The sequence below is a fragment of the Oenanthe melanoleuca genome, chromosome 5 (genome assembly GCF_029582105.1).
Source record: "Oenanthe melanoleuca isolate GR-GAL-2019-014 chromosome 5, OMel1.0, whole genome shotgun sequence".
Lineage (NCBI taxonomy): Eukaryota > Metazoa > Chordata > Aves > Passeriformes > Muscicapidae > Oenanthe > Oenanthe melanoleuca.
Genome location: NC_079339.1, coordinates 15,780,181 through 15,806,335, shown reverse-complemented (window position 1 = coordinate 15,806,335; position 26,155 = coordinate 15,780,181). Strand labels below are relative to the sequence as shown.

The 26,155-nt window shown below is 46.9% G+C and overlaps 1 long non-coding RNA gene across 3 annotated transcripts in view; it reads left to right on the top strand.

Moving 5' to 3' along the window:
- Window positions 1–237: 237 nt before the first annotated feature.
- The window catches only part of LOC130254452 (uncharacterized), a 189,518-nt gene continuing 163,600 nt past the window's right edge, over window positions 238–26,155 (top strand). For all 3 annotated transcript variants that reach the window (XR_008840738.1, XR_008840737.1, XR_008840736.1), the window contains exons 1-2: window positions 238–304; window positions 23,299–23,409. This is a non-coding gene — a long non-coding RNA (uncharacterized LOC130254452). The remainder of the gene's footprint in view (window positions 305–23,298; window positions 23,410–26,155) is intronic.

Sequence of the window (26,155 nt, the reverse complement as noted above, 5' to 3'; positions counted from 1 at the left end):
AATCCCTTCTTCTAGGCAAACAAATGTCATCTTCAGAATAAAACATGCATGCACGAGGAAATTCCTTTGAAGAGGGGAAAAAAACAAGCTTACTTGGCTTGGGCCCCTTTCAGCATGATCTGATACACAGTATTATGTTATCCTTAGATGATCTGTTATTATCTTCCTCCTCCCAAGCCACGTGTCAGCAGCCACATGTGTGTGAGCAGTGAACCTGTCCTTTGCACTCTGCCCTGGCAGACTGACAGTAAGCAGCAGGCTGGAGCTGGCTGCAGGACTGAGCCCAGTGGCTCTGTGAGCTCAGGTGAGTGGCTCCAAGTCTCTGTTCCCTTCCTGGCCTTGGTCACATCACAGGGATCACATCACTGCTAGATGTGATCCCTCTGAGCACCTCTGCCAAGGTGTGTCAGTGTGGAATTGCTGCTCCTGTGAGCTGAGCATGTGAATCCCTGGTGGCCACAAGTTGGTAGGTGACTCTCCTGGGCTGTTTGTTTCTTGGCTTTGTCTTCCAGACACATATATATACTAGACTTGATGCAGCCAGGCTCATCTCTTCCACATCTGCATAGCAGTGAGCAACATCAGGAGTGCCAATTACCTTTACCCTCATCATGACCATAAACCACACTCAAATTTCTCTGTATGCCCATTTTGTAAACTTTGTTTAAAGTGAGAGCAGCTACATAAAGACATTGCCCTGTATTGATGCACCAAAGGCAGGGGAATGACAGCAATTGGTTCAAGCCACACAATTGTCTAGCCATCTTTTGGCAAAAGGGGTGTGTTAAGTCATGATCACAAAAGTTACTGTCACCTAAAACCTACTAAAAATGATTAATAGTCCAGCAGGGGTGTTTAGTGTTTTTTGTTGAGCCCACATCTCTATCCCTCAGAAGCCATTGTTTGTACTGAAACCAAATGATAATAGTGGACTTTGCAATGCTGGGTGTGCATATAAAATGCTCAGCTGGGGAATGATGTGTGTCTGCTCTGTGAAGAAGGCTCTCAGCTCTGCAGTGTACAGCAGTTTCCTCACCTTCCACTGGGCAATAACTTGGGTGGAGTTACATTGATGAAGGCACTTACTTCTTCATGGACTTCCATCAGCCAAACTTCTCATGCTGGTGAGGGGTTTCCTTGATGGCTGCAGACCATGTTGGTCTTTCCCTGACACTTTTGTTGGTTTCTTTCTTCAGAGCAGACCTAAAACACAGGCCCAGTAAGATCTCTGCAAATTAGTCAGCAATTAAAATGCACTGGATTTTATGGCAGTAAATTAGCTGGAAGGACAATTTGGTGTTTTTAACGAGTGGCAAAAATGCCTTGGATATTGGATCACTTTTATTGGCCTGGCTTGAAAACAGCTTTTTCCAAAAAACAAATCAAATAATTTACTGCCACTGTTGCATGGTTGTTTTGGTTCAGGAGTAATTGCTGTCCCTTGCTTTCAGGGAAAGATCTGAGAGTCTGTGCAAAAAATTTATACTGCTCTGGGCTGCTGCCTTTGAAGGAACATAACTTCTTGTCATGATGCAGTAACACTAGTGTTTCACTGAGAGTACAGGTCTATGTGTGATTGGGATGCCATCTTTATGCTAGAAACAAATCTACAGCAGGGTATGCAACATACAGAGACCTTTCCAGTCCAGACCAGGCACTGGTTAGAATTGACCTATACAAAACCTTTCATTTGTAAAGTGGAAGTTATTATTAAAGAACTCAGATAGATCCCTGAGGAAACACTCTGTGGATGAATCAGGAGATGGTTCAAATGGACCCTGCAGACGCTGCTCGGATCAGTCTTTGCCCTGGTGTAACTGAACCAGTGTGAACTTCTGCATTAAGTGGTATTTGAATTAATGATTAATTAATTAATGTGACCATGTTTGAACCTGCCTGGAAAAACAAGGGGGTAACAAAATATATGAAGTTTCAAAGGTTTTTGGCCTGCTCATCTTTGTACCTGTGTTATGCTTCCATTGTGCTGGGACTCCAGTGCAGTTGGCTTTGCTTTGGAGCAAGGGAAGTGGTTAAAAATTTGTCTGCAATGTGTGTGTTGGGATTCTGAGCATTCCCCAAGGACAAGGGCTGCCAGACAGAGCTGAGAGCAGAGCTGCCCAGTTCAGTGAGGACAGAGACCATCTGGGCAGGGGAGGTGACTGCTTTTGGAATGCTGGAGATGCAAGGGAAAAGCCCTCTGTGGCACAACTCCATCTGCTTTTACTTATTTCTTCCTTTCATATTCCACAGAGCTTTGGTTGCTGTTTGCTGTTCTTCTTGTCTGGACCTTCCTCTAGGCTTTTTAGGCACTGGAGATGCCCCTCCCTGGGTGTTTGGGGATGCTCCTCTCCCTCTAGCTGGAAGCATGGCGTGTTTCACCCACTGTGACCGGGGATGGGAACTGCAGCTCCACCAGGGACTGGCAATCCATCCTTTCCCCAGGAGAGCCATGTCACTTCTGCATTTTGGTGTGCCTGGGGAGGGGAGGTCATTCCCAAACCTGCAGAGCTCTGTGGCTTGCTCTTGCCGTGCCTTCTGCATCATTCTGGTATAGTGTAATGCTCTTCCACTTGTATTCCAGGGCTTGCCCCCTCCTCTTCAGTCACATAGTCCCTTGTGGAAGCTGTGGGCTCCTCACATATCAGTACCACTGCCTGGGAGCCCTGTGCAGGTTCCACTGAAACCTGTGGAGTGCTTTGCATCGATGGAAGCAGCAGGGGTGAGTCAGGCATTCGAGCAGCAGAGCCAGTCGAGGGAGAGCTGGTGGGTGCTGCTGAAAAATAAGATTGTCTGCATGCTTTGGTGAAGTGAGGAGAGACCGACAAGAGGGTTGAAACATTTTTGTAATGAGTACTAAAGGTCTTCCCCAGACACCAGCTCCCTCATCTGGGATGAGGAGACCCTCTAGGAATGAGGAAGTTCTCACAGATTGCCAGAAGCAGAGCTGAAATGTGAAGAGCAGCCTGTTTTTAATCAAGGTCTCACACGCACTCTGGCCCAGCTGCTCTCTCAGGATGCAGGAACTGCCTTCCTCTGCGATGCCTTTTGGGTGGGCTGTTGGAGGCAAAGGGTATTCAGTAGCTCCTGCTCTTTGTGGGCCAAAAGTTCTTGCTTACCCTGTGGTCTCCACTGGACCACCCTCCATCACATGCCATGTTTTCCCAAAGTGTGTATTGATTACTGCTCTGTGTTTCTGAAGTGGAGGGTCCAGTGCCTGGGCTTAGAAGGGCAGGTGACACTTTCAGGAGTCTGAAAACTCTTGTTGTATATTATCTCTTGTTGGGTTTCTCTTTTGTGATGGACAACCCCATGAAAACCCCCAATTTGTTCAAAGTTCTCCACGCAGGTGATTTGGTCCTGAATCTTTGGTCCTGTTGCTTTCCTCCAGATTATTTCCTGTCAATGTATATATTTTTGGAGTTCACTGTCCTGAGACTAGAGGAACACTCTGGCTGGGGCCTTGCCATGTGGACCAGAGCAGAAGGTTTCTCCACGTTTTACAGGCTGGAGTCATGTTTGTAGAACCCAGGACAACATTTGTCTTTTGTCTGTAGTCATGAGGCATGGCTGACTCCTATTAAGCTTGCAGTCCATCTCAAAGCTCTCCATAATTTTCTGAGGAATTGTGGACAGGTTTTCCCTATCCTTATCTGTACTGAATTTTTGTCCAATTTTTGTCAGACATTTTCCCCACTGTCAAGACCAGAATTCAAGCCTGTCTTCAGGCAGTTCTTCCCAGCTACATAGCAGCTGTGTATTTTACAGGCATGCAATCTATCTGATGGCTCAAGTTGTTAGAACTTTGAAGAAATCTGGACTCACAACAAACACAGTGCAGCTCTGCTGGGTTAATCCCTCCGTTTTGACAGTGACCCATTGATAGTTAGCATCCAAGTATCACATTTCCAGTCACTTTTGCATCTGCTCTGTGAAAGTTTATTTGAGACCATTTATTTCATCTCTTAGGAGGATGTTATGCATCTGAAGCTTTATAAGTCAAGACATGTAATGGCCTCTCTGCTATCCATGCAGCCTGTCACAGAGGGAAATTAGCTTAGCTGGATCCAAATTATTTCTGATTAAATCCATATTAGCCTAAGACTTTGCTTTGTTATCTTCTGTGCTTACGAATACTTTGTGGTATTTATTCATTATTTATTTATGTTTCAGACTTTTTCTCCTGGGAATTGTAGCTAACCTGACTTTTCTTCCTTTTGCAATCCACGAGCTTATTTAATTTTAGGCATAAAGTTTGCTTTGTTCTCTCTGTCATGCACCTCAGACATCCTTGATAAGAGACAAATAGGTAATTGCTAATTGATTCAGCCAGTCCTATAAATCCTGTGAGTTAAAGTTCATCTGGTCTTGCTTCTTCCCCATTTTAGGGACAGGCACTACCTCTCTGCCATGGGTTTTAGCTGTGCTTCTTGTGCCTGTCCAAAGATAACTGCTGCTAGCAGTCCATGCATATTTCATTGGATGCAGAGTGGGGGGAAAATTGCAGGAAAAGTTGCATGAAGGGTGGTGTAGTGCAGCTTCTTGTCCCAGTGCAGAAGTCAGGCAGCTCCAAGAGACTGAAAAACCTCTTTTGGAGCAAAGTGTCTGTAAACAGGGAGTAGTGGCCTCTTCTTCCAGGTGGAATGCAATAAGTAAATGGGGCAATGCAGGTTGAAGGGAAACCTGTAGCAGCCTTTTAGCTGGAGGTGCTTACACAGGGTAATGACACAGGAGGCTGTCCAGGGCTCTTGCTCCAGCCTGGAGAGGGAAGCTGAGGCACGAGAGTCCAGACTCAGGGATGAGCAGACAGAGCTGACTTCAGTGTCTCTTAGAGTAAAGCAGCCCTGGCTTTTCTGTGTGAGACATTGTCCCTAGTTTTGGTCTCTCTGGGCACTTTTCTGATTGCTGCAGAGATCAGAGGTCCTGTCTAGCCTGGAAGTCTCGACTGGAGCCCCTGGTCAGAAGGGGTGGGACAGCACTGGGACAGCAAAGAAGCACCTCCTTTGACTTGTCTTGCTGTTTGAATTGATCTGCAGTTCCCCACTTCATTTGTTATCCAAGCCATGGTGGCTGGAGCCAGATCTTGTATTCATCAGGGGATATTTGCAGGGCCAAAAGCTGGATCTAAAAGGAATGAAGAGACATCTACAGAGCTCCATCTCAAAAGGTTGTCTGGGGGTTTGCACCACACCCACTCTTTTAAGAGCTGGAATAATATATACCCTGGCAGGCTGTAAATCAAAAGCCAGCACAGAGAAAATCCTACCACACACATTTCTTTTTGTAGATGTAAGAACTTTTGGCCTCTTTCTTGCCTTCTTGTGCTTCCTTGCTCTTCCATGCAGCTGGTGACCTTAGGCTCTCCTCCACTGCCACCTCCCAAAGCTGTCACTACCTTTGTTGTGGCCAGGCAGAGAATCAGCTCCAGGGATAAGGTATAGGATGGCCTTTGTGGCTGAAGGCTTACAAGTCTTTCTTGGGAGTTTGAGACCATCCCCAGTCCCTATTCTAGTGTTTGGCCTGTTTCCAAAGCTCACAGGGAAGGTCCACAGATGTGGTTGTTGCAAAGCTGAGGGCAGATAAGCAAAATAAATAGATAACCCTTTAGGAAAAAAAAAAAAAATTTAAAAAAAAAAATAGAAAACAACTCAGTTCCCTGATTAATTTTGCTCTGGGAATCCCTGTAGTCTTAGGTTTCTAGGCCTGGCCTTGTTTCCACTTCATCCTCCCTCTCTGAAGAGGCTTTTTGTCTTTAATTGCAACTATAAATAAATCATCATAGCCAGAAGTAGTATTTTTCCAAGTCTACAACTCCAGTGGCCAAACCCTTCAGTTTCCAGGAATTCACTTCACCTTACCCAGAACTTGCGACAAAGAAGTGAAAACCACATTCTGCCTGTGTAATGTTAGCTCCAGTCTAGAGAAGTTTTCCTCTGGGTATTTCTGTCCTGCATCCAGACCTGACCTGCAAAAGGGGATGAAGTGCAGCTCATTGGCACCTGCCTGGACCAGTTGCCCCCAAAGCTTCCAGGCAGCCCTGTGGGTGTGTGCAGACCTCTCTGCACCTCTTCCCATGGGCATGTCCTCAGGAATCTGACAAACATTGACCACAGGGGACAAACCTCCACAAATCCACTGAGCCACCCCAGGACCCTGCCCTTGGGCTACCTATGTGTGAGCACGTGGACTCACAGGTAAATTTAGTTTCTCACCCCTTGCTAACTAAGGTGATAATGGGGGGAAGCAGTGATAAAAAGAGAGGGTGCAGTCACAGCCAGGATGCAAAAACATCCAGGTGGTCTTGAACATCTTTTGGGTAGCACACACAGGTCTGTGCTGCTCTTGTTATCTGCACTGACTGAGGTGAGTCAGAATTTGTGAGAGAGCTCTTCACTTGGCAGTGCAGGGTGCTCTGGACTGCTGCAGATGTCAGCCAGCCTCAAAGAGCTTGTCCCAGAGGGGACAAACTGTCCTTCCTTGGAACTGAAACAAGGCAAAAAAGAGCTCAAAGTGGAGTTCTCAATGCTGCTGAAGCTCTTCTCTTAGGTGACCTTCCCCAGCTCACAGGAGAGTGGTGGATACTGTGGACCAGACACAACCCAGCTGGGAGTGAGAGAGGAGACTGAAATCTTTCTGTGTAGTAGGTGAGTGTCTAGATATCTCCAGGGCAAACTGGACTGATACCAGTCATAATGCATTTTGTTTTCTGCTGGTGGAACACTTCATCATTGATGCACAGAGTTTGCCTGCTTGTGTAAGTAAGTATTTAAGTAAAGAGGGAGCCAAACTAGAAGTGAAAACTGCCTTGTAAGGATAGCATATTAGTCTTTGTTTCAGCCTAATTCCCTCATTGTCACAAGAACATATGTGATGGTGGTAGTCATCCTTGTGGATTGTCTGCTTGTTCTTCAGAGATCATTAAACACAATTACAGGAAAAGAGATCTTTGTTTCTGAGCAACACTCAGCTTTTATATAAGTGTTCCACATTTTCTTCAAAATGCTTTACCAATTGTAACTAATTTTAACCGTTTGGTTGGCATGAATATAAGACAGCCCTTTTCTGCCAACTGATTCTCATTTGTTTTCATGGGGATTGAATGTCTGGGTCCTTAAGTCACCTTTAAATATGCCAGCCTCAGGTCGTGTTTGCTTCATGTAGCTTTCTTGCTGTTTAGTGTCTCGGGGTGAAAAACCTCCCCTTTTGGATGGAGATGGTAAATTCCTAGGGGCCTCTGTGAGGGCTGGATTTCTCATGTCTAAATGGAGAGAGGCTCTGTATTAATGAAACCCATCTACTTTCCCCAGCTCTGCTGATGGTCTCCTAGTTGATTGTGGACAAGCAGTTGCTCCTCCATGGACCTCAGCTGGCCCATGTGTGAGGAGGCGTGGGGCTGCCTTCCCCTGCCAAGGGCTTCAGAGCCAAGAGGAAGATGTGTTTTGGAAGGACTGGACTTGGCAGCACAATAAAAAGGAAGAAAATAGGGAGTTTCAGAGCCAGAAGCAGAGGGAGGCATGGTCTGGGCAGGGACTGGATGAGCAGAGTCAGCAGCAGCTGGGGTCTAACTCAGATTTGTCCTGCAGGTTACATACGTCCAGGCATGGACCTGTTGCTTGCATTCATTTGTAAGGTACCTTTCTGAAACATGGTTTTAGTGACAGTAGTGTTGTCCAACAAAGGCCTCTGTTTAGATGTGGGCTTTCTAAACTAGTTGAGGCTATGAAAAAAAAAAAAAGAAAAGGTATTAAAAACCTGGTAAGGCAAAGAGAGGCAGGGTAGAACTGGATGGAAAGTGAAAAATATTTCCCATGATGAATTATAAACGAAAAGAAATGTGTTCCTGTGCTTTGAAATTTCTGCAGCATTTTTTTCACCATCAGAAATGCTAAAACCTAAAAGAAATTAAGTTAAACAGAAATAAATAAGATCTTAAGCAGCTCCTGCCTCCAGGAAATGAGCTCCTCCATCTCTCTTTTCTATGAAAATATGTATTTAGAAAATAAACTGTTTTTCTCTTTGAAATTAAACTATCAAATATAAAAGGTTGACCAGCTCTAGGAAAGTCTGGTCTTGCGCTTAAGGCACTGATTTTGGACCGAGAGACCTGGGTTTAATTTCCACTTCTGCTACAAACTTTTCCTGTGTGACCTTGGGCTAATCCTTTAATCTCACTCTGCCTCTGTTCCTCATCTGTCAGATGAGGCTATGACTTCCCCACCTCAGAGGGGTGTTATGAGAGTAAACACATCCTCTGTGCCCTGCGCCTCACCTTCCAGCCCGCTGCTCTCCTGGGGCAGGGGGAAGGGCGGGCTCTGCTCCACGCTCTGGGAGCTGGGATCGCTCCCTCCACGGCCATGGGATGCATGGGGAAGGCAAGGCTGAGCAGGACCCCCAGCACATCCCAAGTGTCCTTGGGGAGTGAGGGCTGAGGGAAGGAAAGCACCGTGCACACATGAACTGTGGGAAGGGGAAATTTGTTGTTTTCTGTCTTGTTTTGTTTTGTTTTTCCCTTCTATTTCCCTGTGCTTTTTTCCTCCCCTCAAGTCAGCACTCACAAGTGTGCGTAGCACTCTAACAGCACAAGAACCGGCCCCGTGTAGGGCTGGCTGCTTCCTGAATTAGTCTACATTTGCAGCAATTACCTTCTTTCCTTTCTAGCCAAATGTTTCTCTGAGCCTGAGGCCCAGCTAATTTTTTTTGTCAGCTCTGGTTGCGCTGGGCGGCCCTCCCTTCCATACGGGAAATATAGAGATGCCATTCAGGCACCTCTAATCCCGCTTTCACTGCTGCACTCATTAAAACATTCCTTTATTTATTTTAATTTTATTCTCTCCTCCCCACCACCTTTTCTAAACAACCACTTGCATTATGCTTTTAATTGCCTTTAGATTTCCCTGGTGTAACCGGTGCGGCGTCCGCGTAGCCGTAGGCAGCGCGCGGTGCTGGGAGCCTCGCACGCCGTCTGTGGGCTCGCTGTTGACTCAGTGGCGTGCTGTGAATGACTCAAAGATCCATGGGGATCGCTGGGGGTGGACAAAAGGGCACTGGGATCCAAAGCAGGGGTGGAGGGGGGACAAGAGGGAGAAGCCAGAGAGATAAACACGCTCCCTGCGTGTTGGTGGAGCGTCTTCCCCCGGCACAAGAACTTCAGCTGAGGACTGGGGAGCTGCGCTGCCCTGCCAGGTTTGGGGGGCAGCAATGTCTGCATCATGGCTCTGTGAGCACAAGCTGTAATGTGGCCTTGCACAGGCATGACTTCATCTGTTTCCATAAGATTGCTTTCTGCCTCTCTCTTTCTTTGGCTGGTAATTGAGAAACGCATGAGCTCACCTCCTAGGAGCGGGAAATGAGAACCGCAAGAGGAAACGAGCTGGAAAGTATACATGGGCCGGAAAAAAAATATAGATTAGGTGGGGGGGAAGTCAGAGATGTTATGGAGAAGAAAAGGGATTCCTCCTGTGTGGGGTCATTGCCTTGTAGGGCTCACAGCATCTTCCTCTGCACTGCAGGCAAGGGCAGGGCTGGGGCACTCCTGTTGACAGCTGTGTAACTGAGCTTGACCCGAGAGTATCCTCTGGGCACAAGGAGCCCAGAGGCAGGGTGAAAAGATGGCCCAGTGTGATGGTGGCACCTTGTGTGTGGTTTCTTGATACAAACACAACCTCTCTGTCATTAGTGTGGGTTATGGGACCTGCTAGCAAGGAGGAGTGTAGCCCAGGTGGAAATGGGAGCAGAGGATGAACCCACACAGGTGTGGGGCTTTAAAGTGCTTGATGGAGAAGGGAGGAGGAAGGAATGGTGTTTTAGGTGGAGTTAATGACCTGAGTGAGGTTTCTGAGGCTGGCAGATCTCATGATGAGGGCTGCAGGGTGCTGGTTGTGGGAGAGCTGCTCAGTCAGACCATGCTGTCTATCACTGGATCTTGCTCACATGCAGGTAAGCAATGTCCATTGCCAGCATCCCACCTCTTTGTTTCTTGTCTCTGTTTTCACCTAAATCAACCTTTAGGATTTGGAGAAAATGCCTCTGGAGGCAGGCTATTCTCAGTTTGGTCTCCACTTGATTCCTTGTGGGTTTTTTGCTTTTGAAATGGAGATGTGTGATAGAGGAGGTGATTTAAAATGTTCAGATTGGCAAGGGGAGCCTTGTTCCTTCAGTGGTGCCCTGGTGCCCAATTTTCTTTCATTGTATGTCCTCTGGCTGCATTTACTCCCTGCACTAAGCATGTCTCTTTCACACCTTTCCCCTCTGCTGCTGTTGAGGTGAAGTGTGGGAAGAGACCAGCTGGCCTCTCAGGGTTAGCTGTTGAACCTGAAACACTTGTTCTTTAGTTGATGGGCCCTAATATAATGTCCCCTGTCAGGGGGTCCTGTCCCCAGAGGGCTGTAAAATGACCACTGCTAATTATCTCCAGAAAGCTTGGCTGTTGGGAGTCCTACAGGCAGCCAGGTGCAGCTGAGGGAGGGAGAAAGCTCCTGACCCAACCGCAGGAGCTGTGGAGAGTTTGCAGCATGTCCTGTTGATGCAGAAGGCTATTGTGATTCACCCAAGGCAGTCTGAGCAACATGGAGCTTTGCAAATTAGTTCTCTGTTCTTGATCTACGTGGTCTTGATTTCAGAGTCTAAATGAAGACAGTCCAGAGTTTAGGACCATAGTAGTTGGCATGTATGTCCATTTCTTTTGACCTGTTCTATCTCTTTGTGATGATTCAGGATTTTTTTTTAAAATTTCTATTTTTTGCGGTATATACCAAAGGAACTTCTAGCTGAAGCCTGTGCAATGTATTAGGGCTTAGAAGATCTGTGTTGGTACAAGTGGGGATCCCATATACGTTATACACTATTTGTGTTTCCACTGGATTTTTCCCCTTCTCTTCACATTTCCTTTTTTTTTTTTTTTTTTCACAGTTTTTCCTAAGTGAAACACTAATGCAGTAATGTTCAAACCCACAATGTTTGAATGGCCTCTAAATCAGGCAAAACAAGCTTGCCCAACCCTAGTTGAACAGACTGGACTCATTTTCTAATTCATGCACACTCTGTTCATTTTGGCCTAATAAATACATTTCTGTCCTAGACCGCGAGCGCTGGGGGACCTTGGAAAGTTTGACGTTAGCAGGAGAGGGGCAGGTGACCAGGGGAGGAGAGGAGAGACTGGGTTGGTACCCTTGATTCCTCTAGATGTCTAATAGGAAAGGCCATATATTCCAAACTGGTGTTGTGTGCAATGAAACCCATGCTGGATATTCAGTAAGAATCAATTTCCTCAGATATCAATCTTGTTTTTCAAAGGCTTGTCTTTGACTGGAAAAACCCAGCAGGTACTCAAACTGCAGCAGTTTGGGGTGTCTGAGAACTAATTGAGGATGGAGCAGGTTATGACCCACTTTTAGGTCTTGGAGCACAGGTCTCACTTGGATCTCATTGCTTTTATCTTTAATGCAGAGTATCTAAGCACCAGAAAAATTGCTGCCTTCAGTGCACGTGACTCTTGCTGTATGGAGTGAATGTTTTTTGTTAAATGGAGTCTCTTGGGACTCTGAAAAGGATGAGAGTATATGGACTGCTCTTACTTACTTCCCCTAAATACAGACACAATTGTAATAAGGCTTGTAGCTGTGCCTTGTACCCATGGATGGTCTTGGGAGAGGCTCATGGCCCTCAAAAAGCTGTGCATCCCTGTCCCTGTGTGTGTCCTTAAACTGACCCATGGATGCCACCAGTACTTCTTGTTTGCTGTTCTGCCTCGTGCAGGTTGCTTGGAAGGTCTGTGGCCCAGACCCTGCAGTCCTCTTTCCTGCTGTTAACCTGGGAGCAGGCCATGAAAAAGACAAATTATTCTGGCAGTGGGAGATCCCTTCTGACTGACATCTATCCCATGGAGAGAGCAGGCTGTGCATCTGGTGTGTAGCAGGAGTGCTGTGAGCTCCCGTTCACACCGAGTGAGCTGACTGTGGAGCATTATTAATCAAGACCCCTGTGGAGCCATGCAGGCTTTGGGGTGCACATTGGTTCTCTGCTTTGCCTATCCCAGAGGGTTCAGCTCTGATCACAAGTGTTTTCTAGGGTTCAGATGCTTTAATTCTAGCTCTCCAAGAAAAAAACCAAAGAACTCTGTCTCCCTCGACTTGAAAGCTAACGTGGGTCTGTTGTTGCTGTTCAGCTCTTTGTCCAGTGGTGACTTGTTTGTGGGATTTTGGCTGGAAACAGTATGTTGGTGTGTCCTTAATGTCAGTCAGGAAAAATAGTTCCACTCTGGAGGTGTTTTCTCCAACAGCCTGGAGGAAGCAAACACAGGTTTAGAGTAGGGTGTAGGTCTGTGGTGTAGTCACTGCTTGGTGTGACCAGGTCTAGACTGATGATGAACTTATTTGGTTCTGTCTGGGCTCTTCGTGGACACCCAAACTTTTCCGTGAAGCACAGCAAACGATAGCATGGCCTAAAATAAATATTTATTTCTGCCTTCCATGCCTGTTTGCCCTGCCTTTCTGCCTTTGGGCTTTAGAATATGATTCAGAACCTGTTTGCCTGGCATTTTACATCTTTGCTTTTCTAACCAATGTCTCAATGGCTCTTGGTTTCGCCCTGCTTTCCTCTTCTTCCCAGCCTGGCATGTCCCTGGTTTTTTTGTTTGTTTGGTTTTTTTTTTTGTGTCAGGCTTTTTGACTGGAAAAAGCAGGCTGTGCCTTCTCCCTTACACACCTGCCCTCATCTGTGTTGGCCACTCTGGTATTTTAATTTCTTTTTCATTGGCCCATTGCACACGTGTTGATTGGTTTGCAGCTGAGGTCAAGGAATTTCCATGTCGTACGTGGAGAGAGGGTTTCCCCTTCACAGTCACTGCTCAACCAGGCACTGGTTTGTGCAGAAATAGCTTGGCAGCTCTTGGAAACAGGTCTGTGTGAAATAATATTGTCTCTTTGAGGTCAGGAAAAAAAATGCCCCTTTATAGAGTCATGCATACACTCTTAAAAAGAATTCCACAAAGCTTGGTCTGTTCCCCCCTCTCACACTCTCCTCCTGCCTTACCTTTTTCCTAAAACACTGGAGAATCCAGTCTTGGAGTCTGACGGCACTGAGCATACAGCATGTACTGTGCCTTTTGAAATGCTGGCTGCACATAAAAAGCCTTGCTGAACACTGGACTCTGTTCCTTTATGATGTTGTGTGCACAGTATGTTGGTGGTGGGGTTCCCCACTGGGTGGGATTAGGTGGGAAAAGCAGCTGGAGCAATGGGTGATGTGTGCTGGGGCTCCTGCTTCCCAGGCTGGACAGGGAAGCCAGGAGCAGGCAGCTGATGTCAAAGGTTGTGCAAGTAGCCATGGGATTATTTGTGTGTTTTGCATCATTTTTGGTTTTATTTCTGCTTGTGATGCTCTGTGCTTCCTGGGAGAAGGGTAGATGAAGGGGAACATATGGGAGGGAAAGGAGGAAGAAAAGTCCCACTGCCCCAGGACTATAGGGCAAGTTCTTACCCATCTGCTGTTCCCAGTGCCAAAGATTGGCAAGAGCCATGCCTTTGGGGAGGGATGGTCTCATTCCAGGACTGGACTGCTGCTTGATGTGCATGTGCTGGTACATGCACTGCCATAAATCTGTTGATTGCTTGCCTGGTGACACATTTCCAGTTGAGGCCCATACCTGGGTAGGCATGCACTCTGCCAGTCATGCACAGTGGAGTAAAACCCCCAGTGCCAGGCCTGCATAAGCAGAGGAAAGCCCTGCAGTGGACATCTCATGGGAACATTGATGGACAGAGGAGCAGGTGGCCTCTCTGATCTGTGAGCAGTCTGGATGGACCCAAGTGATGTGTGATGCTGTGCTTTAATGCTTCCCAACTGCTCTTGTTACTGCAACTGGGGAGAGCTTGTGTGGAATCCCTTAACATGAAGGAAAAATTGCTCTATTTCAGTGGCCATAAGTGTCCATTTCTGCTGCCCTTGTCCATCTGCTTGCTCTTGAAAAGGAAATCAGAGCCACATGCAGATCAGGATGACCCTCATAAAAAACATACTGTCTGAAGAGGGTTGCTGGCCCTTGTAGTTAAGTACCTGCTCAGATTGTGCACAGTGATATGCAAACTTTGCCATTTGCTGAGTTGCAGGCACCTGATGAAGTTTTGTGCTGTCATAAGTCCCTGTGTGGTAGAGAAAACCCCACTGTATACCTATTAGATACTTAGATTGTGAGGCTTCAGAGTCGTTGAGCTGGAGGCACAGTGGATAACAGGAAAAAATATTCTTTTCCTCATGCTGCTCAAAATATGCACCACTGCAAGCTGATGTCTCTGTGACAGCCTAAATCAAATCATAGACTGAAAATACTCAATGCTGCCTGAAATTCCCTTCTTGCAGGATATTCAGATGTTTATTTTTGAAGTTTGAATGGTGAACTGGGTTGCAAAGGGAATGCAGTGCTTGGGGATGGACCAGGGTGTTGGTGCTTGGAGCATAGGCTTGACTAGGGTGGCTCTTCATGGCTTGGCTGCTCTGTGTGCAGCCCAGCTGGCTGCAGCTAAACATTCACCTGTGTCAGCATCTTCCATTTTTCCTTTCGTCAGAGGACTGGAGCATATTCTGACACAGCCTAGCAGTACCTTAAAAAAATTTCCCCTCTACCACTTGGAGACTGAAAGATTAAAGCCCACAAAACACCCCCCTTAACCTTTTTCCAGATTATTACATGAAGCTTATCTCCCACTTTCCTTTTCCAGACACCTTTCTCTCCTTAACCTTCTCCTTGCACTCCTGCTAGCATCAAGTTCCTCATTGCCTTTGGTTTCACTGTCTCTTCCTAGCCCAGGAGTTCAGTGCCTGCCCAGGCATGTGTGTGTCTCCTGTACATTTCATTCACTCTGGTGTGATGGCAGTGTGGTGAGAACTTAACTCTCTGGCACCTTGTGGCATCAAGCTCCACGTGTTAACTGGGCTATCTGCAAAATATTGATGGGCTTTCTTTTTCCTGTTGCAATAATGCTTTTGGAGTGTTTTTAGGTGGCCACCATTTCTTTAGAATAAGAAAGTGCCCTGTCTCACTCATCATTTTATAGACTTCTAGTGCAAGCTATTGAGCCATTTGGACCTTGATCTTTCCTCCTAACAACCTTGGAAACCTTTCTGTGTTCTCTAACGATTTTTTGGCATCCTCCTTTGGCCTCTGTTCCTATTACCCCTGCTCTGAAATGGACGAGCAGGCTTCAGCTCATACTCCAAGTGTGAATGTGTCATTGATTTATGTGGTGGCATTTATAACGTGTTTGGTATTGTTCTTTATCCTATTCAACCTAACATTTTTTGGTTCTTTTTTTCCTGATGGCCTCTGTGCACAGAGCAGATGTTTTCATTGAGCTGTCCGCAGTGACGCCTAGATCTTTTTCCTGAGTGGTTACAGTTAATTTAAAACCCATCAGCGTATTACCTCAGCAATCCCTTGATGTCACTGGTTAGAAGATCCCAGCTGGCTGCTGCTCTTAATTCTATTGCCTGTCTGTTTCCTATTATTTTTTATTATGCTTACGTTTACTTGCATGCTGCGCCAGCTTTTCAGGCGAGGTGGGCACACTCCTTTACAAGTGGCTAACACAGGCTCTCAAATTCTCCTGTTTGTGTACATAAAAGTAATGCTCATGCTTAGGTGTTTGCACTGCTGAGCAGTGCCAGTACAAGAAAACAAACATGGCACATATTTGCACATGTCCATTTTTGAGAGCTCCCCTCACTGTCTGCATAAAGAGCAGCTTGTCTGCTGTGCCTATCTGGGTCGTGCCAATGAGTAACCCGTGCTGGGCAGCCCTGAATATTTGGCACCAGGCTCTTTCATGTAAAATTGTGTGGCTTCAATGAACTAACAGGGAAGGGGAGGAATTCTGGATGCATGGCAGGTTGAAAGCTGTCAGCAGAGGCTTAGGCAATATAACGGTGCCCTTTGAGGTCTCTGTGTGTGTGTGGTTTCATTGTTGGTCTGTTGGACAGTTCTGAGGATCTGTAAAACGCTGTGTGGCACTTTCCAACGTGTAAGATAACCTAAATAATACAAGGAGTGCTATGGTGCTGAAAGTAGCACACCGAGGGCTCTGGTGAAGTCATACAGCCTGGAATAGGGCATGCAGGGACATTGCACCAGGTTTGCATTAGAAAGCTCCATCCTGGAAGCCAGAGAAATTTCACTTGGCTCCCAGAGGAGCAGTAGTAAAGCGGTGTTAATGAGAGATACTGGGAGAAGTGCAGGAAGGAGCCAAATGCTATAACTCTGCTTGCTGATTGGAAACATTGTGGAGTCCCCTCTCCCTCTGAATGGCTTTGCAAATGGCCTTTGGCAACTGCCATCTCCTGTTTCAGAAGCCTTGCAGCTCCTCTGCCGTGAGGACAGAGTCCTAGGAAGACGGGATGGTTTAAACAGGAAAACAGAGACAGCTGCAGTGTGACCAGCTTCCTACTGTGAGGAAGCTGAAACCAGTCTGATTTTGCTGAACTGTGACTCGGTTCAGTCCAAGGATTCCAATGCCATGCAGTAAATGTTACAAGCTCCTTGGAGGAAGGGGGAAAAACCCCTCTGATTCAAAGGCAAGGGGAGGAAGTGCCCAGCAAGGGACAGAGAAGGAAGTGCCAGTAATGATGGATGGGGAAAGCCCAGTAGGGTGTTGCTGAGCAGGACCTGAGAGCAAAAGAGATGAATGGCTCTCAGGACCAGGCTCCACTGAAGTCTGTGTGGATCTCCTTGCTGTGGAGAGGGGACGGTGATGCACTGTTGCTGCACCCCACAGAGCTCCTAAAGGGGTGATAGATGATGTTCTTGAAGGATGAAGCTGCAGTAGATGCTTCAGTTCCTGAGACCAAAACTCAGCTGGTCCCTCCTGCAGAGGGCAGGTGGCTTGTCTGGCTGCACTGGTGAAGCTTGTGTCAAAAGTGATTGTGAGCAGTGTGCTATGCCCACTTACCTCAGTGGAGAATCACCCCTGCTGTTATTGATGCAGAGCAAGAGCAACAGGTCTGTTAGGCCAGGGGTGAGCTGACTGAGGGCATGTGCTTAATCCTAATGAAATGCCACATTGGAGATGCGAGTTCCAGCAAAATTTCTGAATATGGTGGGGCTAAGCACCCTAAGTTTCTAAGAGAAACAGATGCAAAAAGCTTTCTGCAAGCACTTCAGTCCTTGATGTGCCTCATCACATAAATGGTGATCATGGCAAGTGTGGCTGGTTTGTAATAGCAAACCCAGCAGGGTGGAATATCCTTTCCCAATGCATTTATTTCCAGCAAATTTGACAAGTGGGTGAATGTGAATGCCCTGAGAACATACAGAAGCTTATTGCCTAAGCCAGGTCTTAGATGGCAAAAAGCTGAAATGGAAGTGAGGGAATACCTCCTGCTACAAAGAGTATAGGATTACAAGGAGCAGGTAGAAAAACTCATGCAATTCTGAAGTGCCACTAATGTGGCAAGAAATGTCAAGCTGTGTATTAGGGAGTTGAAGTACCCTGGTCTCCTGCAAGGAAGGAACAAGAATGGCTGTGCCTAGCAGGTAAATGAGGAAGGAAACCAGACTCTGGCAGCAAACAGAGGTAGACCAAAGAGCACAGAAATGATCAGAAGAAATCCTCTTGCTCTACTTTACAACCACATTTCCCATTCTTTCACTGCCTGAAGCAAACTAGGTTGAATCTGTGGTGGCCTGAGCCAAGCAGGCTGTCCATCAACAGGGACAGGGGAGAAACAGACACACAGTAAGGCCAAGTGTGCATGGGAAGATAAAAGGTAGTGCAGAAACTTGGAGGCAGTGCTGTCTTGTAACTGCACTGGAGGGAATAAATTGGCTTCCTCACTGACAAAAGGCCTCCAGCAGACCAAGCAAACCTGTGCAAGAGATATCTGACCAGCTCTGGCAATGATGCGGCTGAGCTGTGAGGACATAAAAAGCAGCTGAAACTCTCCTGCAGGCCTTGACTGTGCACTCTGCTGACTTCCAGTCTGAAACTGGAATAAATCAGTGGTCCTGTATCAGCTTCCTTTCCCCTCAGACATAACTGATTTTGCTGTGGCAGTTGTTCTGCAGATATTACTGTACTGCAGCACACTTTCCAGTTCCTTGTATTAGAACATGGGCTCATTTCTCTGTGAATCAGCTCTTTGCTGACTGCTCTGTAAACTGCAGCGGAGCAGACTATGCCTAGCACAGAGCCAGACTCCTCAAGCAGTTTTCTGGTTGGTGACCAAGTTCAGAGGCTATTCCTTTCCCCAGCCACCAGTCTCTGTGACACCACAGCATTTGCTGTCATTGCTTGCTGGGGAGCTGCTCACCAATCCATTCTGGGGTGGCAGCAGCCATTTCCAGCCTGCATTGGAAAGGTAGTGTAAAAAATGTCTTGCTGTGCTGTTCATGGAAGCAATTTGTCATTTTAGGATTTCTTTAAGAGCCCAAATCTGCAGGAACCTCTCTTCCTTCCACACCTTTGTCTTCCCATTTGATAGGAGCCCTCAATCCCCAAAGTGTGTGTGTGCTTAGCAAATGAGGGCTTGGAGATGCAATACCACTGGGAACAATGTGAACCAGGAATGTACTAAAGCCAGAGGCAATGTAACCTAGAGCTGCACTGAACAATGTGGAAGAAACGCTGTCAAATCTGTGTCTGTGTGAGCTATTATATCCCCAGCTAGCCCCCCTCCAAAAGTTTGCTCAGCATGCTGACTTTCCAGGAGCTTTCTCAGTGCTTGGAACAAGTTAGCTATCTCCTGCCAGAACTGAGAGAGGAACACGACTGGCTGACGAATACCATATGTTCCAGGCTGGCCAAAGGAAACCTAATTGTGTTTTGTTTAGCTTGTGTTCTTAACTGGGTTTCTGTAACAGGGCTGAGATGGTTGGCTTTGGCTTTTTTTTTTTTCTTTCTTTCCAGATAAATGGGGCTGATCCCTTCTACACTGTGCTGTGACAGTTCTGTATTTTGCCCAGGAAATGCAGGGCACAGCCTGGAAGAGATCAGGGGGGAGCTGAGCAAGGCAGTTGCCAGTAGGAATGATCAGAAACTGCAAGACTAACATCTCATTCTAGGCAAGGAGCATGCAATCCTGAGGAGGAAACAAAAATGCTTGGGCTGACCAAAAGGCTCCCCATCCCTTTTTACTGGTTGTTAAGTCATCAGAATGGGAAAAGGCTGTTTGTGACCTGGGAGTGGGAGCACAGAACTGTGGATGTCTAATATCTAAATGTAGATGTGCTATGTTAAAAGTGGCTTAAAATTGGAGCTGCATCAGGCTGCAGAAACTAAAGGCTGATCCCTCTTCTGAGACCACCAGGGCAGAGTACTGTCCCTAAAAGGCACAGATTGCAGCTTGCAGAAGTTGAGATTGAACTGATGCTGAGTAAGCTTCAGTTCCTGGAGACACCTAACCCTGGATGGAACTGGAAGAGAACTTACTCCCTCTTCTTCCCTCTGCTCCATTACATCACACCACTTGGAGTTGGTCACTCCTCCCTGATGTATTTTGTTCCCTCTAACTGCCCTAAATGCTGAGGAGGAGGCCTCATCTTACATCACATGATGGTCCAGCATCTATCACAACCTTGGCTGGAGGAGGTGGAGGGGAGATCAATGGGCATTGTTGAGTTGCACATAACAGCTCTGGCTCTCCTAAGACAGGAGCTAGCTGGAAACCTTGTACCAGTCTATTCCTTCAAGTTGTTGGAGCATGTCGGCAAGTTCTCCCCAGTTTCCTGGACAGCCTCAGCTGTGGTGTTAGCAGGGGCATGCAGCAGGCTTTGCATCAGCTAGGAAAGAGCTTTAAGTGGTAAGTGTATGCTGTTCTGACAGGCAAGCAGAAAAGGGTGGGGGCCTTGATTTCTAGCTGAGCAGAAGAGGTGAAATGAAGGTAAAAAGCAGCTGCCACTTTAAATGGATGTCTTCCCTCCCCATCTCTTATTTATCTCATTCCTTCCTGTTTACACCGTCATTTCCTGCAGCTCCCATTCTGTCATTTAGAGGTCAGGTCAACCCAAGGTCTGCCCCATTTCTGAGCACCAAATCAGTGCAAGTGTCACCACCTGATGCCACCAAGGAGACACAGGCTATTGGCTTTGTGAGCCAAGTGAGGGAATGTTCCAGGTTTAATGGAAGATAGAAGCTGGCACAGTTCTTGACTTCTTCCTCCAAACCTGTCCCCTGCTCTGCTGTGTCCTTTCACTTCTGACACACTTGTTTATCCACAGGCTGCCTGTGTCCTTATATTCTGCCATGTGCTTTGCTGCCCACACAGGCCTGCTCAGCTGCGTGCTCAGCGACCCACCTATCTAGATATTCATCCGTGCTGAATCACTCTAACGTGTACACTCTCACCACGCTCACAGATGGACTCTGATTCCTGTGAGCCAGACTCAATCTGCCACCCCTGTGCCTTCCAGACAGGGGATGCTCTTCCCTCTTGGAGGAAACATAGATCTTTGGAGTGTGTTTGTTTAGTTATCTGTTTATTCTCAGGTCCTTAGGGAAAAGATGGTTGTGACTCCAGCCATGTGGAGGGAAAGGATGAATGTTGACACCTCATTTCTCCAGCCTGCCCGTGCTCTGAGATCTGCTCTTGAAGGACTGGCAATATGTTTTGCCTGGGTATAAGACCATCTCATTACCTTTTCATGGCTGAATTTCCAATCTCCTTAGTTAGCCCGTGCCCTGGCTACCATCCTAAGGTGTGTGATGACCACCATGATAAACTCAAGGCCAATCCCTTGCTGGAGGTTCTCAGTCCCACACAAGCACCCAGGGCCATGCACAATCCTGCTGATGCTGCAGCATGAGCTTGTTGGGTAAGACATTCCCCCATCAGACACATCTTCAAAGCAAAACATCCTGTTGCCTGAATGTTCCCTGTTCAGTGTGTTAGCTCCCTCCCTGCCCCCCACTCTGATTCCACGTTGGACCATTTAGGAATTAATGAAGGCCAGATGCATGTTCTGCAAATGTAGGATCTCTGCATTTTGGCGTAGAAGCTGGCTTGATGCCTCTGTGTCCTTCGAATCCTTAGTACAGCTAATGACAACCAGAGGCAGCCTCCTCAGTCTGAGGTAGATCCCACCTCAGCAGTGACGTCCCTGTGACCACAAAGGATTTCTCAGGGACCTGGAGAGGGACCAGCTCTCGGCTGTGGAGCCCCAGGGTCTGGTTTCATCTCTCACCAGCATTGGCGGGATGAATTCGGAGTGGCTGAGCTGTCCAACAAGAAGGTGGTGAGCTAGGCCAGCACTGGATTTCTGAGGGGGAAGGAAGGAATTCAATGTATTTTGGTGGATGTGAAAATAAGGGGTGGATCATGCTAGTGGGAGCTGTCCATGTGTTGAGATAAGGGAGCAGATGTGCTGCACGACTATTGCAGCCTCGTGCTCCCGGCCTCTTGTGCACTGCTGACCCTCCAGGCAGGGATGAGTCAAGATGGAATGCTGCTTTCCAGACTGGGATCTGACCTGCTGAAGTGCCATTGCCACAGCAGCTGTGCTTCCTTGCTGCACAAGCAGAGCTTTTCCTCTTGCAGAGCACTCAGCCATCTCTGCTGGCCCGTGGATCCAGGAGCTTGCTGCAGAGTTGTTCTCTGGGGGTCTCCATGCAAACACTCCCCATGTGCTGGGGGTGGATATCTCTGAATGTGTGTGAAGATACCAGAAAGAGGGTGACTTCTGCTGGGTGCAAAACTGGTTTTGTTGCTCCCTGAAGTGAGAGAGCCTGTAAACTAAGTTGTTAGCCCTAACATTTCTTCTGATTTGTTTGTGGAACAAGCTTTTCATGTGTTTTAGCCAGAAGGATGCCCCTTGGCAGGAGGCTGGAGATTATGGGCACAGATAGCCAGTAGTGAAGTGATGCTGCGTGAATTCATTCATCACAGCTCTGCCATGAGCATTCATAAATGATTGAGCCATGACCTTGTTGTATGTTAATGACCCTAATTTGAGCTTGCAGTGATTTATGGAAGGCCCTGTGGCTGCTTGTAGCAGTTCATGAAGGATATTTCCATCTCCCATCAGCCTCTGGCATTCTGGGATTTGCGCAGCTCGCTAGCAGTGGCAGGGATTTCTGCAGGAAAAAACCTCATCCCCAAACAAGCCCAAACTTCTCAGATCTTCAGCACAGAACCTTCTCTCTTTTCCCCTTCTCTCCCCATCCCCTTCAAACATACCTGTGGGTAGAGGTAGTGTTATTGGAGCAGCCTGTTTGACTGCTATAATATTTTCCACTCAGATCCATTGACTTCTATTTAATGTTTTCTTTGGATCAACACCTTTTGGGAGCAGTTGGAGCTGCTTGAATTTGAATAGCTGGCGACAGTGTGTCACACTGCTATCTCTTCCTGGTTTCACCTCTAGAAGGCAGTGATGATATGTCTACATGCAGTCACCCAGCTGAAGTGTATGTCTCTGTCTCTCAGTGGGGGTCCTTTATCTGTGCACTGCCAAATGTGCCCCAAAGGAGCACAGCATGACTTTAGAGTGTGTTTACAGCAAATGTGTAAGGAGGCAGGGATCACCATATTTCTAAACCCTTTTCTAAGGGGGAGCTTTGGCTACTCTGATGACAGGAAATAAAAGGAAGTTTGTTGTTCTAAATAGTTTTGTGGGTTTTTTTTCTCCTTATCTATGATTGCTGGGCAAAAAAAGAGAAAATATAAATGTTTTGGGCAGTGCTGGAAACTCTGAAGCTGCCTGCTAAAAGCACTGTCTTTTGTCTCCCCATAGGTAGGGAGGCTCAGAAGAGCTTGGGGTTTCTCCCACTCAGGGTCTCTCTTTCTCAAGTGTTTGCTCTCCATCTGTCCCTATATCCATCTTCTGTTGGATCAGAAGAGAATAACCTAGGGGCACACAAGAGCTGATTGAGCAGCAGTAAACTAACAGAAAGGATAAACAGGGAACTCTTGATGCAGTTTTTCTCATTAAGACCATTACTTGGATTTTTGTCTTCTATTGAATTGTTTGTTTTCGTGAAGCGTCAAGGACTAAAGAATTTCAAAAGCAATTAGCAGATAGATAGGATTACACCCTCTGATGTATGGGAAGAAATTGATTTGTTTGTCTAGAAATAAAGTCCCTACAGGAAGAGAAAAACAGCCATTGAATTTGAGGTGAGAAAAAGAAAATAGAACCAGATCCAGTGAGGTAGGAATTATCATTTCATGCTTCTAAACACTGGCATCCCTTGTTGAATATCATTGTGAAGCTTATGATGTTTGTGGATTTTATTTGAGACTTGTGGTCTTTATTTGAGCTCTTGGAATCAAGAGGCTGAATGAGATTCTCAGCTTTCTATTTATTTTTATTTTTTTCAGACTAGCATTTCCAGCTCTCTTGATCCTGGAAGAAAATAACTTCACTTGAAAATATGAAGCCTCAAGGGTCCAAATAAGAAAACAGATGAAAAATACTCCAAATACTTTTGGGTTGGTTAAATCTTATTATTCTGAAGCCTATATCATTCTGTTCTAGGGCCACACACAACATTTTTGAAGCTGAAAGCTGGCAACACTCATGCTGTTAATCCAAAGCATTTTAGAAAGTGGGTGAATGTTGGTGGCGACCGTGGATGAGAATGTGTGGGGGAGATCTCGCAGGGCTGTGGCTCCTTGTGCAGGGCAGTGGGAAGTGTCTGCCTTGCAGAGTTCATGAACTAGCCATGGCAGGCAGGGCTGTCTAGAGGGGTGTCTTTTCCCCTCCTCTGTTTACAGTTATCTGTCTGGAAGGAGGCAGTGAGTGAATTGCCCGTGAAGCCGAGGAGAGAGGCAGGAATGTAAATCCAATTTGCCACAGTTAGTTACATGCGTGACCCATTGGCAGTGTGCTGCTGGGGCTGGGGGAAGAGTGGGAATGGGAAGGTGCCCCATCCTGTCCTGGGGCTGGACATTGTGTGGGGCAGAGCAAGGGTGAGAAGGGCTCCTGCAAACAGAGAAAAACAGGGGCAGTGCAGCATCAATCACAAACTCTCCTCCTCTCCACGGTGGTTGCTGTTGTTTTTGTTGTTTCTGCTCTTTAAACAATATGCAAGGAACCATCCAATATCCTAGGGCTCTTGTTTATCTAGATTTTTTTATGAGGAAAAAAAACTGAAAAGAGGAGAAAAAGAAACGAGAGGGGAAACACACACATTCCTTCCAACCAGAAAGTCATGAGTTTTGATTCAGTCTAATTACACAAGTGATATTTTTATAACCTCTGTGAAGTCTCCTTGCTTTCTTGGTGTGTCTCCATTGTTTATGTGAGAGTGGCCAGGTAGCCAAGGCAAAGTAATGTTGCGAGAAAAATTCCCTTGGTCTTGGAATATGCTGCACTCTCTTTGGCTTCATAAACAAGCCTGTTTTCCTGGTTTCAGACCTCTCTTAGGTTCTTTTGTTGCCTCTTCCTCTAAACTAGGGTTACTCATGTTCTGCCCAGCTGTGGGCCATGTTGGCAGCTTCATAGCATCCCTTAAATATGCACAAAGTGATACATAATGGGGCCAGACCTCCAGTAAATTAAATTTCTCTTGTTCTCTGTCCCCTTCTGCTTGCAGCAAGGAAACAAAGTCCATGGGGGCCCCTCTGCAGGCTGGTAAGGGCAGCCCCTGCCTAGGTCTGTTCCCCTCTGCAGGCACATGGACCTGGGGGTCCTGGTGGGCAACAAGCTGTCCATGACCCATCAGTGTGTTCCTGTTGCCAATGGTATCCTGGGGGCATTAGGAAGAGCACTGCCAGCAGGTCAAGGGAGGTGATCCTGCCCCTCTGCTCAACCCTGGTGAAGGCTCACCTGGGGTACTGTGCTGAGCTCTGGGCTCCTCAGAACAACAGAGACATGGAGCTCCTGGAGTGAGTCCAGTGGAGGGCTATGAAGATGGTCAAAGGTCTGGAGCATCTCTCCTTTGAGGAATGGGTGAGAGAGCTGGGCCAGATCAGTCTTGAAAAGAGATGACTGAGTGGGGACTTCAAAAAAGTCTGTTAGTATCTGGAGGGAGGGTGTCAGGAGGATGGAACCAGGCTCTTCAGTGGTGCCAAGCAATGGGCAGAAACTGATGCACAGGAAGTTCCACCTGAATGTGAGGAAGAACTTCTTCACTGTGCAGGTGACCGAGCACTGGAACAGATTGCCCAGAGAGGGTGTGGAGTTTCCCTCACTAGGGATTATCAAGAACCATCTGGACACCATCCTGTGCAGTGTGCTCTGGGGTGAGCCAGCTTTTGCAGAGAGGTTGGACCAGATGACCCCTGTGGTCCCTTCAACCTTACTCCTGTGCATCCTTGTATGGGTGGGGCCAGGCTGCTTGGGAGACTGCAAGGAGGAGGGAAGGTGTGAGGTGGATGAAAGCCAAATGCTGTGCTCTGCAGTGGCATGTCTTTCTGAGCAGACAGAGTGCAATCAAGATGTAGGAGTCCAGCTTCTGCTCTACCCACCCCAAGCATGCATTTCTTGCTTGGTTGAGCAAGCCTCAGTGCTTACTCCTGTAGTAAAGAGCCCAGGTGACAGCTGCACACTGTTGCCTGCTTTGGTGATCTGATTTGGTGTTTTTGGAGATTGAGGTTTCTTAAGTCTGTGCTCTGAATTTAAAGATGCTGAACTAGTCAGTGCTCCATCAGGGGCCCAGAGAAGGCACCATGTGAAGGAAGGAATTGAAGAAGCAGCAGCTTGGGCTCATGGATAGACCTGATGGAAAAGGGTGGATTGACCTGTTGAGTTGCCATGTTTTCTGAGTGCTGGAAAAAAGTTTTGTTTGCTTTGACTGGTCTTGTTTTTTCATGGTGTTTACCAGTATCATGAACAGTGCTGGCAACAGCTGTATGTTGGTTCCAGCTCTCTGGCATTGTTTTTTACCTTCCTGTAGTGCAGGTGAATTTGGGATGTGGATGTTCAGGTGGCTGGAGCTGCATTTAATCACCACAGGGCCGTGTTACTCTGTGGATGTACTGGGGGTTTCAGAGGACCTGGTACAGAGTTGATAGGATTGGAAGGAAGATGTTCATCCCTGCAGATAGCCAGCATTTACCCCACAGGCTGATTGCTGCTAGTGTGATTGCAGAGCAGTTGCAAGGCTTTTGTAAAGAGTTTTAAAAACTGGCTCTGATTTTGGTTGTTCAGTTATTTATCATAAAACCAGTAATAAATTGCACATGCTTGTTGATCTTGAGATACTACCTCTTGCCTGGTTAACAAAGACCTTGC